The 12,811-nt window shown below is 38.9% G+C and overlaps 1 long non-coding RNA gene across 1 annotated transcript in view; it reads right to left on the bottom strand.

Annotated features, from left to right (window-relative positions):
* Positions 1-257: 257 nt before the first annotated feature.
* The window catches only part of LOC133100145 (uncharacterized), an 83,342-nt gene continuing 70,788 nt past the window's right edge, over positions 258-12,811 (bottom strand). The window contains exons 5-6 of the long non-coding RNA XR_009702396.1: positions 4,151-4,336; positions 258-453 (exon numbers count right to left, since the gene is read on the bottom strand). This is a non-coding gene — a long non-coding RNA (uncharacterized LOC133100145). The remainder of the gene's footprint in view (positions 454-4,150; positions 4,337-12,811) is intronic.

The raw sequence follows: 12,811 nt of genomic DNA, 5'->3' as shown, positions 1-12,811 counted from the left end.
GAAGTCCCTTTAGTTATTTCTTTATTACATTTTGTATCTTAATTCATTGTTTACATGTCTGCCTGTCCCAAGAGTCAGGGAGCTCCTCAATGGCAAGGATAATGGCCAGAGTAGGTTTTGTTGAATGGTGTGTGGATGGATGAAGGGATGGAGAAATGGGCGGCCAAATGAATGATGACAGAAAGAGACACATGGCTTTTCATCTGCTATGGAGAGCATCCTTAGCTTTTTGGCCCTTTAGCCTCAGTGTCAGCTACGTTGCCACGGAAGAGTCATTGGTAGAGGGAATATGGATGATGCCATCACCTTATTACTGGGGCTACAAAGACAACTCGAGTGCTTGTCACCTCCACAAGGAAGTCTTCCAAATCCCATCAAAGTTTTGTGCGAAGTCCCGGACTCTGGCCCCTCATTCACTGGTGAGGCAGCAGACCTGCTCAGCCATCCTGAAAACTAAGCATCAGGAGACCCAAATTTCAGTCTCAGTTATGTGATAAACTTGCTATGCATGGCCTTGGACATGCTGCTCCCCTGCCACAGGCCTCAGTTTTCTCACTTTACAATAAGAGGAGTAGACTGGGTGGTCTCTAATTCTCCTTTCAGCACTCACTTTCTATGGTCTTATAATTTACTCACTGTTGATCTCACTCAGAGAAGAGACAGGATAGAGAGCATTGCCCACCTTACCTAAACTGTGCTCACTGCCACTATCTCACCAGGTTCCCTTGGGCAAATCTCTACTTCCCAGGGCCCCAGTTTCCTCATCTGGAATGGGAAGATTGAGCCAGATTTTACACACTGAATTTATGCCCAGGGTGGCTATAAATGCAACTTATGGAAGTCCCCTAATACAAAGAGAATATTCCATTTAAAGATGAACATTCAGAGTCTCTGAAAATATAGTAAGATTGCATTAGTTGATGTTCTCTGCTAAATGTATTCTCAGAGGCCACCATGTTGAGCTGAAATAAATGTTTTAGCTTTTACAAAAATCACTCTGATTTTGGGCAAAGCAGTTCCCAAACTCATTGCAGAGTCAGATCACACTGATTTTCAGAGCTGCCAAAAAATAAGAAAATGGTTAACATCAATACTGCAACTGCTGCTAAATTCTCAGTTGCTTCAGAACTTTTCACCTTTTATTCATAAAATGACACAATTTAGAGTTACCTAAAGGTTGGAGTTCACTATCAATATTATTATAATATCAAGCTTAGACCTACTTTTCCATTAGAAAAACACCATAGTTATTACATTAATTATAATAGAAATTATTAGCCATCAATATGAAATTTCAGTAATGAGCAAAAATTTGGGGAAGCATTTTTTTCCCATATAGTAAAGGGTTAATATATACATATAAAGAACAGGAAAAAGACAAGAAGAAAATGCATAAAAATCTTAACAACATATGAAAAGTTGCTCAATATCATTAGCCACTATGGAAATGCAAGTTAAAACCATGATAAAATACCACTATATACTTTTTAGAATGTAAAATATTAAAAAGACTTACCAAACCATGTGTTGGCGAGAATTTAGAAGAGTGGCGATGTATACTAGATTAGAAAACAGTTTCTTAAAACAGTTTGGAAGTGTCTTAAAAAGTTAAATGTATACCTACCAAATGATCTAATAATTCTAATCTTAGATACTTACTAAAGAGAAAACATATGAAAGCTATATCCATAGAAGTTCTCTTACATGAATATTCATAGTAGTTTTATTTGTAATAGCCAAACACTGGAGATAAACTTTTGGTGGTGATGGGTATCTTGGTTGGAGCAATGGCTCCACGTGTGTATATGTACATCAAAACTTATCAAATTGTACCAATGTTCATCAACAAGTGAATGGATAAACAAATTGAGGAATATCCATACAATGGAATACTACTCAGCAATGAAAAAGAATGAATCTCAACAAATTATGCTGAGTGAAAGAAGACACATTAAAAAAAGAATATATAGCATATGATTCCATTGATAAAATATTCTAGAAAATGTGAACAAATCTATAGTGACAGAAAGGAGATCAGTTGTTGTCTGGGTTTGGGAGAAAGAGTGGGAGGGAGATCACACAGGGCACCAAAAACTTTGGGGGTGATGGATATGTTTATGATCCTGACAATGGCTTATTAAAACTAAACTCAAGTTTATTTTATTATTAACCCTGGTTTAAAAACAAAAGACAAAGGGAATAAGACTCAACCATTCTCAGTGATTATTTGTGAGGAAAATACAATAAGGTATTTTACATGTTTTTGTGGAGGGCCTGCTCTATGGGAAAACTCACACATTGACTTATGAACCAGAAGTATTCATCAAACCAGCCAGAAGTGGGAATGTTAATTTATGTGAGCTGATATGGTCCTGAGTTCATACTGCTCCCTAAAACATTGAGTTGATATGTGCTGCCACCACACACACACACACACACACACACACACACACACACACCACTGAACTTTCTGGCATTTGGGGCTTTTACAGACAGAACAGACACATCCTGGTTGATGTATCTTGCCCTCTTGACTTTTTCTTGCACTCGCCTTGCAAATCCACTATCCTGCATCAGCCAGCACTTCCATACTCTGCTTCTGCACCTGGCTCTGAGAGTGACTGGAAGGCCTTTGAATGCACATGTGTAAGATAAGTGAGTCTGACCATAAGTGAGTGAAAGAAGTTTGTTCACTTGGAAAAACTAGTTGCAATCACTTCATAAAAGTGAAAACCTGTGAACACAGATTCTTATAGCAAAGATGAGCGTATGTAACTCAGTTCAGCTGGGGACCCTCCTCTTCTGAAAGGTTGAGATAAAATTGGCTTAAACGCCTCTTCTCTCCAACTCCCTATCTTGTGAAAATCCAAAGCCCTCTTCAAGATTTCAGTTTCTTCCCAGTGATCTTCTGTTATCATAACCACCTGGCCTCTAGGCTCCTGGCTCCACACCTCTTCCACTGTTCTGCAGTGCATGGATCCAGACTCAATCCTATTCTGTTTCAACCCCAACTATTCTGACATCATCTGTTGTGCTGCAATTTCAATTCTGACACTAAGCAACCAGAGTTATTGTCAGACTCCACAGCTGTAAGGGCACAGTCCCCAGCAAGACTGCACCCACTCCAGACACCAGGAGCTAGTAGGGGCCCAGGCCACCCATACTTCCAACCAACTGGCTACAAATCCAGAGGGTTCCTCCAACCCCCCTCAGGTTCTATAATTCAGCAGAATGACACAAAACTGAGGATAGCACTATACTTACAATTAGAGTTTTAAAGGATACAAATCAGACCAGCCAAATGAAGAGACACATAGGGCAAGGTCTGGAAGGGTCCTGAACACAGAGCTTCTGTGCCCTCTCCCCATGGGATGAGGGCACCTCATCTTCCCAACATGAGTTCACCAACAAGGAACCTCCACTGAGCTTTGCTGTCCAAAGTTTTATTGGAGTTTCATTGATTAAATCATGGACCATGCACTTGAACTCAATCTCCAATCCTTCTTCCCTCCCTGGAGGTTGGGCTGGCTCAAAGTCCCAACCTTCTAATCAGTGGTTGGTCTTTCTGGTGACCAGTCTCCATCTTGAAGCTATGCAAGGTCCCACCATGAGTCCCCTCATTAGCATAAACTCAGGAGTGATCCAAGGGACTCATGAATAATAAAGACACTTTAGTCACTCAGGAAATTCCAAGGGTTCTAGAAGCTCCATGCCAGGAACTCTGCAAATTATTTTTGGAATTTCTAAATGACTTGAGCAGGGCTGACCCCATCCTACTCCAGTGATCCAAAGAAGTGACGAAACCCAGATAATCAGTACATTCCATCTCCCCGGCCAGACTGCTATTCAGGGATAGGCTTGAGGGAACTCTTGGTGAGTGAAGGACTCTTACCCCTGGGGTCACTGAGCTGGTAGAAAGGTCAGCCTAGCATTGCTAGTGCCCATCTTTGCCAGCACAAGTGAAGAGCCTGCTTGAGAGTGAATCAAGACAAAGGAAAACAAAATCAAGAGATGGAGAGAAAACGCAATTATGGATGACAAAGTTTGACTTCCTGAATCCAACCATGTCTAACTAGATATCTGGGTTTTCCCTTAAGCCACATTGAGTTAAATTTCTGTCATTTGCAATTGCAAGAGTGTTGACCAATACCTTCTTTCTTCCCCCTCCTTTTCACAAGCAATAAACCATATTCCTCTCTTTGTTTCATGCAAAACAGCTTCCCCTTGTCTGAGCTGGGCATCTGCTGACATCTGTGTCTGCAGGGCATTTCAAAGAGTTTTCACAAAGACAGTTTCCTCCATGTGAGATACATTGGTGTCATCCATTTTTTTCACTCTGTAACAAAAATATTTATACAATCAAGACTGTACTGTATGTATAGTTTCTTATCTGCTTTTTTCAATTTTCAGTCAACAAATATTTATATAAAAACTGTATGCTAGTCATATACTAAGCAACTAACACTCTATGTTGAGAATTTTCCCACATCATTAAAGATTTTGTAAATGTGATTTATTATTAACCAGCACAGAATATACAAGCACATAGACAGTTTTCTTTTTTAAGATTTTCATTTTTTTTAGAGCAGTTTTAGGTTCACAGCAAAATTGAGGGAAAAGTACAGAGATTTCCCATATACCCCCTATTCCCTTATATATAGTTTTTAAACTGAACATTTATTGTAGAATATTTAGCTTGTTTCCAAGCTTTATGAATAATGATAGACACATAACACCATCTAAATCTCTCATCATTTCCTTAGAATAGATTCCCAGAAGTAGAATTTCCATAAGAACTTCATTTTTTACCTCCAAAAAATTCAGACAAAATTTACCAATCTCTGTTGTAGTAAAGCGTGTATCCCCTCTGACCCCACCTTGCCTGGAGAGATCTGGCCTAAAATGCCTTCAGATAGCACAAGAATCACGTTCCTTGAGAGCTTCCTGTTTCCTCTGAGTGCCCCTCCTCAGCTGTCCTTAAAGGGCTGGGGACTGACCAGGCAGCAGGCAGCCTGTCAACCCGGCAGACCTCTGGAGGCATAGTACACATAACTGCTTTAGGAATTGCTTGAAAAAAATGGCATTCAGGGCAAGCCTGAAAGGGAGCTAGATGCCAAGACAAGAAAGTCAGCACTAATCATGACCCCATTTTCATTTTTAAGTCTCTTTTTCCCTACTTTATTTTCCTTAAGAAGCATATGTGATTTATAATGGAAAATTTTAATTTATTGGTAAAAACAACAACAAAATGAGTTTCTCAAATTCAGTGTGGGACTGGAGATAATCTTCTGGTTCCTGGAAAAGCAGTTGTGAGCTATCTAGCTTGGCAATGCTTCCTACAAATCACTGGCTGACTCCGAAAAATACATATGCACTTTAGTCATACGAAGGACAGGGTGATTCCCTCTGGGGCCACCACAAAGGGGAATTGATGACTGTCTTCCAGACCTGGAAGAGGGTTCCAAATTGCAATGTGTGAAAATAAGGGGTGGGTCTAAGAACTGTCAGTGGGAGCCTCCAAAACAAAGATTTTTGACTTATTGCAAGAACTTTCTAAGAGGCAGAGTAGCCCAAAGATAAAACCAGCTGCTCCAGGAGGTGATGACCTCCCCATCCTGTGAAGTGTTAAAGCACAGACTGGAGGCCAGTTGTCCTGGGTGGTGTGGCAGGGATCCAACTGCAAGGCAGGACAGTGGTTCTCAATCTTTTTGGTCTCAGGACTCCTTTACACTCTTAAGAATTACTGAGGATCCAAAGAACATTGTTTATATAGGTTCTATCTATCAACATTTACCATATTAGAAATTAAAACTGAGAAAGTTTTAAATACTTACTAATTTATTTTAAAATAACATTAGTAATTCCTTTGTACATTAACATAAAGAAAAAGTTTTACAGAAAATAACTATATTTACTCAAACAAAAAAAATCTAGCAAGAAGAGTAGCATTTTTTTAAAAATCTTTTTACTATCTAGACCAATGGAACACAACTGGATTATTATATCTGCTTCTACATTTAATCTGTTGCAATATGTTCTTCAAGGTTGGTTGCAATGTGGAATCTGAAACCATATCAATGAACTGTGACAGAGATCATAGAGCCTGTGCCCAAAGAGATCACAACTGAACAATAATACGGGAAAACACTTATTGGGTGCTTACCATTACCCAGGTTATATGTCAAGTATTCTACACACATTACTTCAAACAACTTTATAAAGGAAATTTACCTAATTTTACAGATGAAGAAACTAAAACATAGAGAAGCTGTATACCTTACACCAGGTCACACAGCCTGGTGAAGCCAAGATTTAGAGCAATTTAGCCTAACTGTTCTAATCTTGGCTCTAAATCCTGGCTTATTTTACCTAGCACAATGTTTTCGAGGTTCATCCATGATGTACTTCATTCCTTCTTAAGGCGGAATAATATCCCATTGTATGTATATACCACATTTTGCTTATCCATTCATCTGTTGATGGATGCTTCTTAGTATGTTTTAAATAAACAATTACTACGTTCTGTAATAGAGGCAAGCACAGGTTCTAAAAGGGAGAGACAGAGGAGGAGCCACGAATCCAACTTGGGCTGAGGCAGCCAGGGGCTGGTGCCTGAGCAGAGACTTGAAGGATCGGTGGGAGACATCCAGGAAAAAGACAGGAAAGGGAGGAACCAAGGGACGTGTAAGAAAGAGAACCATAGCCAGCCCCATAGGGCTGAGTCAGGTTTGTGTGGAAGAGGGGCAAGAAGTAAGGCTAGAGAGGCAACAACATTGACATTACAGAGTATTTAAGACAGGCTGGGTGCTGTGCAAAGCCTCTTAGATGTTTTAACTTATTTAAACATTACAGCACGGTCTAAAAGAAAACCAGCCTTCTTGAGTATATACTGAGGACCAGGCGCTGTTCTTAGTGCCTTGTGTGCAATAATAAATTTAATCCCCATAACAACTCGAGGTCAGTACTATTATCATTCCCATTTTATAGATGGGGAAGTAAGGCATGGAAAGGATAAAACAATTTTGCCCAAGGTTATGCTGGTAAGCAGGGATGTGAACCCAGGTTTCAGCAGCTATGCTTATATCCTGACAGCCGAGAATATGAGAACAAGGTAAGGAATTTAGACTTTCACTGGACAGGTTTAGGCCGAAAGCAACTTGTCCTGATTTGCATTTTATAATCATTCTAGCGGCTGTATGGAGAGTGATAGGCAGGAAGAAGACTGGAGGCAGAGAGACCAGTTAGTAAGCCAAATGGGAAAGAATGAGAATGAGGCAGGGCAGTGCAAATACAGACAAGTGGAGGGTTCTGAGAGATATTCAGGACATGGAATAGTCAGCCGATGGTGATTTGTTGAAGCGGGGTCAGGAATGATTCCGAGTTTCTGAGAGGATGACAGTGTAATCACAGAGATGGAGGATGCATGGGAAAAACAAGTTTGAGGTTAGGGAGAATCAAGAGATGAAGATAATGAGGTCATTTGGAACATCCTGAGTCTTGGTAGGCCCAGGGAGAGCGATCTGGGCTCATAAGCTCCATGAAGGCAAAGATCTCTGTCTGTTTCATTGACTGACATGGCCTAGTGCCAAGAACAGTACTTGACATAAGACACCCAGTAAAGACAACCCAGTATGTAGTTGTTCAATGAATGAGTATGGGTACAGAGGAGAAAAGAGTGTGACCTGGAGGTTAGGAAATTGTGCTGGGAGTTGGAGCTACAGAGATTGTCAATAGTACGTAAAGTGAGGAGAGTTATAAGGACAGAACTCTGGGGACACAATGCTTACAAGACAGGCAGAGAAAAGCCAACCGAACCTTAGAGAGACTGAGGAGTGGCCACAGAGAGGGAGAAACTAGGAGAAGGGAGGCTGTCAAAGGCATCTCAGATTTTTAAGGTAAAAGAGACTTTGAAGTGCTTCCCAGTTTATAAAACATACTTTCTCAGATTCTTCTTTTTCTTTTAATTTTAGTATAACATACCTTTTACTAAATTTTTTATTGAAGTAAAAATTACTTTTATGATAAAGTGCAATCATCTTAAGTGTATATTGTGATGAATCTTTGCATCTTTATGCATCTGTGTAACCCCCGTCTGGATCACAATAGAGAAACGCTCCAGCACTCAAATGTTTCCTTCACACCCCTTCTCAGTCACCACTCTCCTCCCCACTGGAGATAAGCATTCTTCTGGCTTCTATAATCTTCCATCAGTTCTTGAACTTCTATCAGTTCTTAAATTTCATATAGATGAAATAATACAGTATGTATTATTTTGTGTCCGGCTTCTTCCACTCAATATAATAGCTGTGAAATTCATCTGTAATGTTTTGAGCATCAGTAGTTTGTTCTCAGGTATTTTCAAAAATGTAATTCTCCTTGAGGATAATAACATCTACCTCTAAAGGAATTAAATGGGATCATGCCTAGTAGCCACCCTACAAAATGAATATTTATTGATTACCTAGCTTTGGTTCAATATCAAAACAATTTAATCCTCATAGAGGAATCATTATTCCTTTTTTGCAGAATTCGGTGATATTTTAGAGGGAAGGGAAGAATGAAACAATGGTATGCTGGTAAGCCAGTTTTCTGGGGGATTGGGGGGAGTCCTTGACTTGGAGAATCTATAATAAATAGGCATTCTTCCAAAGAAAACAGACAGATGGCCAACAGGCACATGAAAAGATGTACAACATCACTAATTATCAGGGAAATGCAAATCAAAACCACAACTGTTATAATGGCTATCATCAAAAAGACAAGAAATAACAAGTGGTAGAAAGGAGATGGAGAAAAGAGAACACTTGTGCACGGTTGGCGGGAATGTAAACTGGTGCAGCCACTATGGAGGTTCCTCAAAAAATTAAAAATAGAACTACCAGGACTTCCCTGGTGGTGCAGTGGTTAAGAATCTGCCTGCCAATGCAGGGGACATGGGTTCGATCCCTGGTCCAGGAAGATCCCACATGCCACAGGGCAACTAAGCCCGTGTGCCACAGCTACTGAAGTCTGTGTGCCCTACAGCATGCGCGCTGCAACTACTGAGCCCACATGCCACAACTACTGAAGCCCACCTGCTGCAACTACTGAAGCCTCCGCACCTAGAGCCCATGCTCTGCAACAAGAGAAGCCACCACAATGAGAAGCCCGCGGACTGCACCAAAGAGTAGCCCCCGCTCACCACAACTAGAGAAAGCCCGCGCACAGCAACAAAGACCCAGAGCATCCAAAAAAAAAAAAAAATAGAACTACCATATGATCCAGCAATTCCAGTTTTCCCAAGAAAACGAAATCACTAATATGAAAAGATATATGTGCCCCCATGTTCACTGCAGCTTTATTTACAATAGCCAAGATATGGAAACAACTATGTCCAATGATGAATGAAATGATAAAGAAATTGTTTTATATATATGGAATATATATAAAATATATATTTTTATATATATTCCATATATATGGAATACTACTTAGCCATAAAAAAGAATAAAAAAGAATGAAATCTTGCCATTTTTGACAAATGGATGGATCTTGAGGGTATTATGCTAAGTGAAATAAGTCAGACAGAGAAAGACAAATACTGTATGATTCCACTTATATGTGGAATCTAAAGACCAAAATGCATGAACAAATAAAACAAAACAAAACTCATTGGTACAGAGAACAGATTGATGGTTAACAGAGGTGTTGGGAGTTGAGGGATGGGAAAAATGGGTGAAAGGGATAAGCAATATGGTGACAGGTGGTAACTAGACTTATTGTGGAGATCAGTTTGTAGTGTATATAAATATTAAATTATAATGTGCACCTCAAACTTATATAGTGTTATATAACAATTATACCACAAAAAAAATTTTTTAAACCATCTAAAAAAAATCCCTGATTTGTAGTGTTTGCTGATTTTTGTAGTGTAATACTCCCATTGTTGCTGATATCAAGCTACCAATGGCTTAACAACTGGCCTGCAGAATTCTTGGAAATTTAACAATCACCTCTCCAACACCGATATGAGCCAGTTCCAGCACACCACTGAGTGATTCGCAGACTCTCAAGCTCAGTCCAGCTGAGATTCTTGCTCAAGGTCTCAGACCTGGAAAGACCAGCCTTTTAAGACCAGCCTTTTCTGACCCTAATCCTCTCTGCTTTTTCCCCCTATGTAAAGGATTCTTTAAAAATGAGCTGGCATCTACTGATGGATGTGAGTCTTACTGATGGGCATCAAACTGACTCCAAAATTCAAAATTTTATAAACTTTCATTTTCATTAGTCACCTACTAAGTGAATTATCCATTAATAAAATGTGATATTCATAAACTAAAATTGGGTGGCTACTAGAATTTATTAAAGAGTCTAAATTCAGTATTCCACTAAGAAGTCTGTCTGCCAGGCCAATCTTCACAGCCCCGATTTGCCTCCTGCCGCTCATTACCTCACCCAGATAGCTGGAATGCTCTTAATTTGGGGAATGGACTCTCTGTTATCAGAGTACTAAATCCTCGTTGGAGTATTGTCTTCAGTTTGTTGTGATTTTCAATTGCTGATATTCTTCCTCTTTAATTTAAAATTACTGTTAGTTTAGCTTCCCCTTTTTTGTTTGTTAAGGTTGTTAAGTGTTAGAGAACACGCAGTGACACATATTTGCACCAGCAGCATTTTTGTCCTATAATTTTCTAATAAGTAGACTTTAAGATATGTATACATCATGGTTCAATCATGACTCATCCATACCCTCATTGCTGAAGCTGATGTAAATATTATCTCTCTAAATTTCATTTCTGCACTCACAGTTCTGTGGTGATGTGTGCGGCTGCCTCTGAAGTGGTGCTGTTTAAACAACTTGCAACACACTATCAATATAAATGCAATTAAATTACTGGGTTATTATTAATTTACAAGGTGTTGTTTATAATACAAAATTATATGAAAGTACATGTTCCCCCATATGGAAATAATAAATGTAAATCCAATTATACCTATGCCTATATTCTTATATGTGGGAACAAGAGAAACAGGGAAGTTTACTGAGGTTTAGGAACAATTTCCACATGCCATACCAGGCAGTAAGGTGATATAGTTGAAGACACAGGCTTTGGAATCAAAATGACTTGAATACATTTTAGCCATGTGACCTAGGGCAAAACATTTCTCTCTGTCTCAGTTTCCTTGAGTTTAAATGAAGCAAATGCCAACTACCACAGAAAGATATCTTAAAGATTAAATGCATAAAAACAGGCACATAGACCAATGGAACAGAATCAAGAGCACAGAAATAAACCCATGCACGTTTGGTCAACTAATATTTGACGAGGGAGCCAAGAATACTCAACAGGGAAAGGACAGTCTTTTCAAATAAACGGTGCTAGGAAAACTGGATATTCCCATGTAAAAGAATGAAATTGGACCCCTATGTTTACACCATTCACAAAAATTAACTAGAAATGGATTAAAAACTTAAATGTAAGACCTTAAACCATAAAACTCCTAGAAAAAGAAAAACACATGTGGACAAAGCTAGTTGGCATTGGTCTTGGCAACAATTTTTTGGATATGACACCAAAACACACAACCGACAAAAGCAAAAACAAAGTGGGACATCAGACTAAAAAGCTTCTTCAGCAAAAAAAATGGTCAACAAAATGAAAAGGCAAACAGTGGAATGGGAGAAAATATTTGCAAACCATATATCAGATAAGGAGTTAAAATCCAAAATATATAAGGAACTCATACAGCTCAACAGCAAAAAGACTAATAATTTGATTTTAAAATGGGCAGAGATCTGAACATATTTCCAAAGAAGACACACAGATGGCCAACAGGTATATGAAATGATGCTCAACACTCTAATCATCAGGGAAATGCAAATCAAAGCCACAATGAGATATCACCTCACATGTGTTAGAACGGCTATTATCAAAAAGACAGGAAATAACAAGTGATAGAGAGGATGTAGAGAAAAGGGAACCTTTGTGCACTGATGGTGGAAATGTAAATTGTACAGCCACTTTGGAAAACAGTATGAAGGCTCTTCAAGAAACTAAAAATAAAACTATTACATGATTCAGCACTTCTACTTCTGGTGATACGTCTGAAGGAAATGAAATCGCTATCTTGAAGAGAGATCTGCACGCTAATGTTCATCGCAGCATTGTTTACAATAGCCAAGACATGGAAACAACCTAAGTGTCTGTCAATGGATGAATGGATAAAGAAAATGTGACACACACACACACACATTTTTTTTTTAATTCAACCATAAACAGATGGAAATCCTTCCATATGCAACATGGAGGGACTTGAAGGTATTACACTAAATGAAATAAGTCAGACAGAAAGACAAATACTGCAATATCTCACTTATATGTGGAATCTTAAAAAAAAAAGCCAAACTCATAGAAACAGAGAGTAGAATGGTGGTTGCCAGGGGCTAGGTTGGGAAGAATGAGGAGATGTTGGTCAAAGGGTTAAAAAAGAATAAATTTTTTTAAAAAATTAAATGAGATAATCGTAGGCCCCAAAAAAGTAAATGATGTTTATTATTATTTTTCTCTGTGTGGCCGCCTATCAAGTAAAATCATAGACTTCCCTTCCCTATTGCTTCTCCAAGATTTCACCAGATACACAAATGTTATATTGGCAGGTTGACAATACAATCGGTCATGCAGCCAAGATATATCTTTTCTAGAAAATCTGAGTAGAATTCATTCTATTTTTAATAACTGGTCACTCTTGTGGACTTGTTTTCTTATCCCAAATTCAGAACTTAAAGGTCGTACTCTTTTCAGCTGGAAGATGCACTATATGCTAGATATAA

The sequence above is a fragment of the Eubalaena glacialis genome, chromosome 10 (assembly GCF_028564815.1).
Source record: "Eubalaena glacialis isolate mEubGla1 chromosome 10, mEubGla1.1.hap2.+ XY, whole genome shotgun sequence".
Lineage (NCBI taxonomy): Eukaryota > Metazoa > Chordata > Mammalia > Artiodactyla > Balaenidae > Eubalaena > Eubalaena glacialis.
Note: the sequence above shows the minus strand (reverse complement) of the source record. Positions and strands in the feature narration are given on the sequence as shown.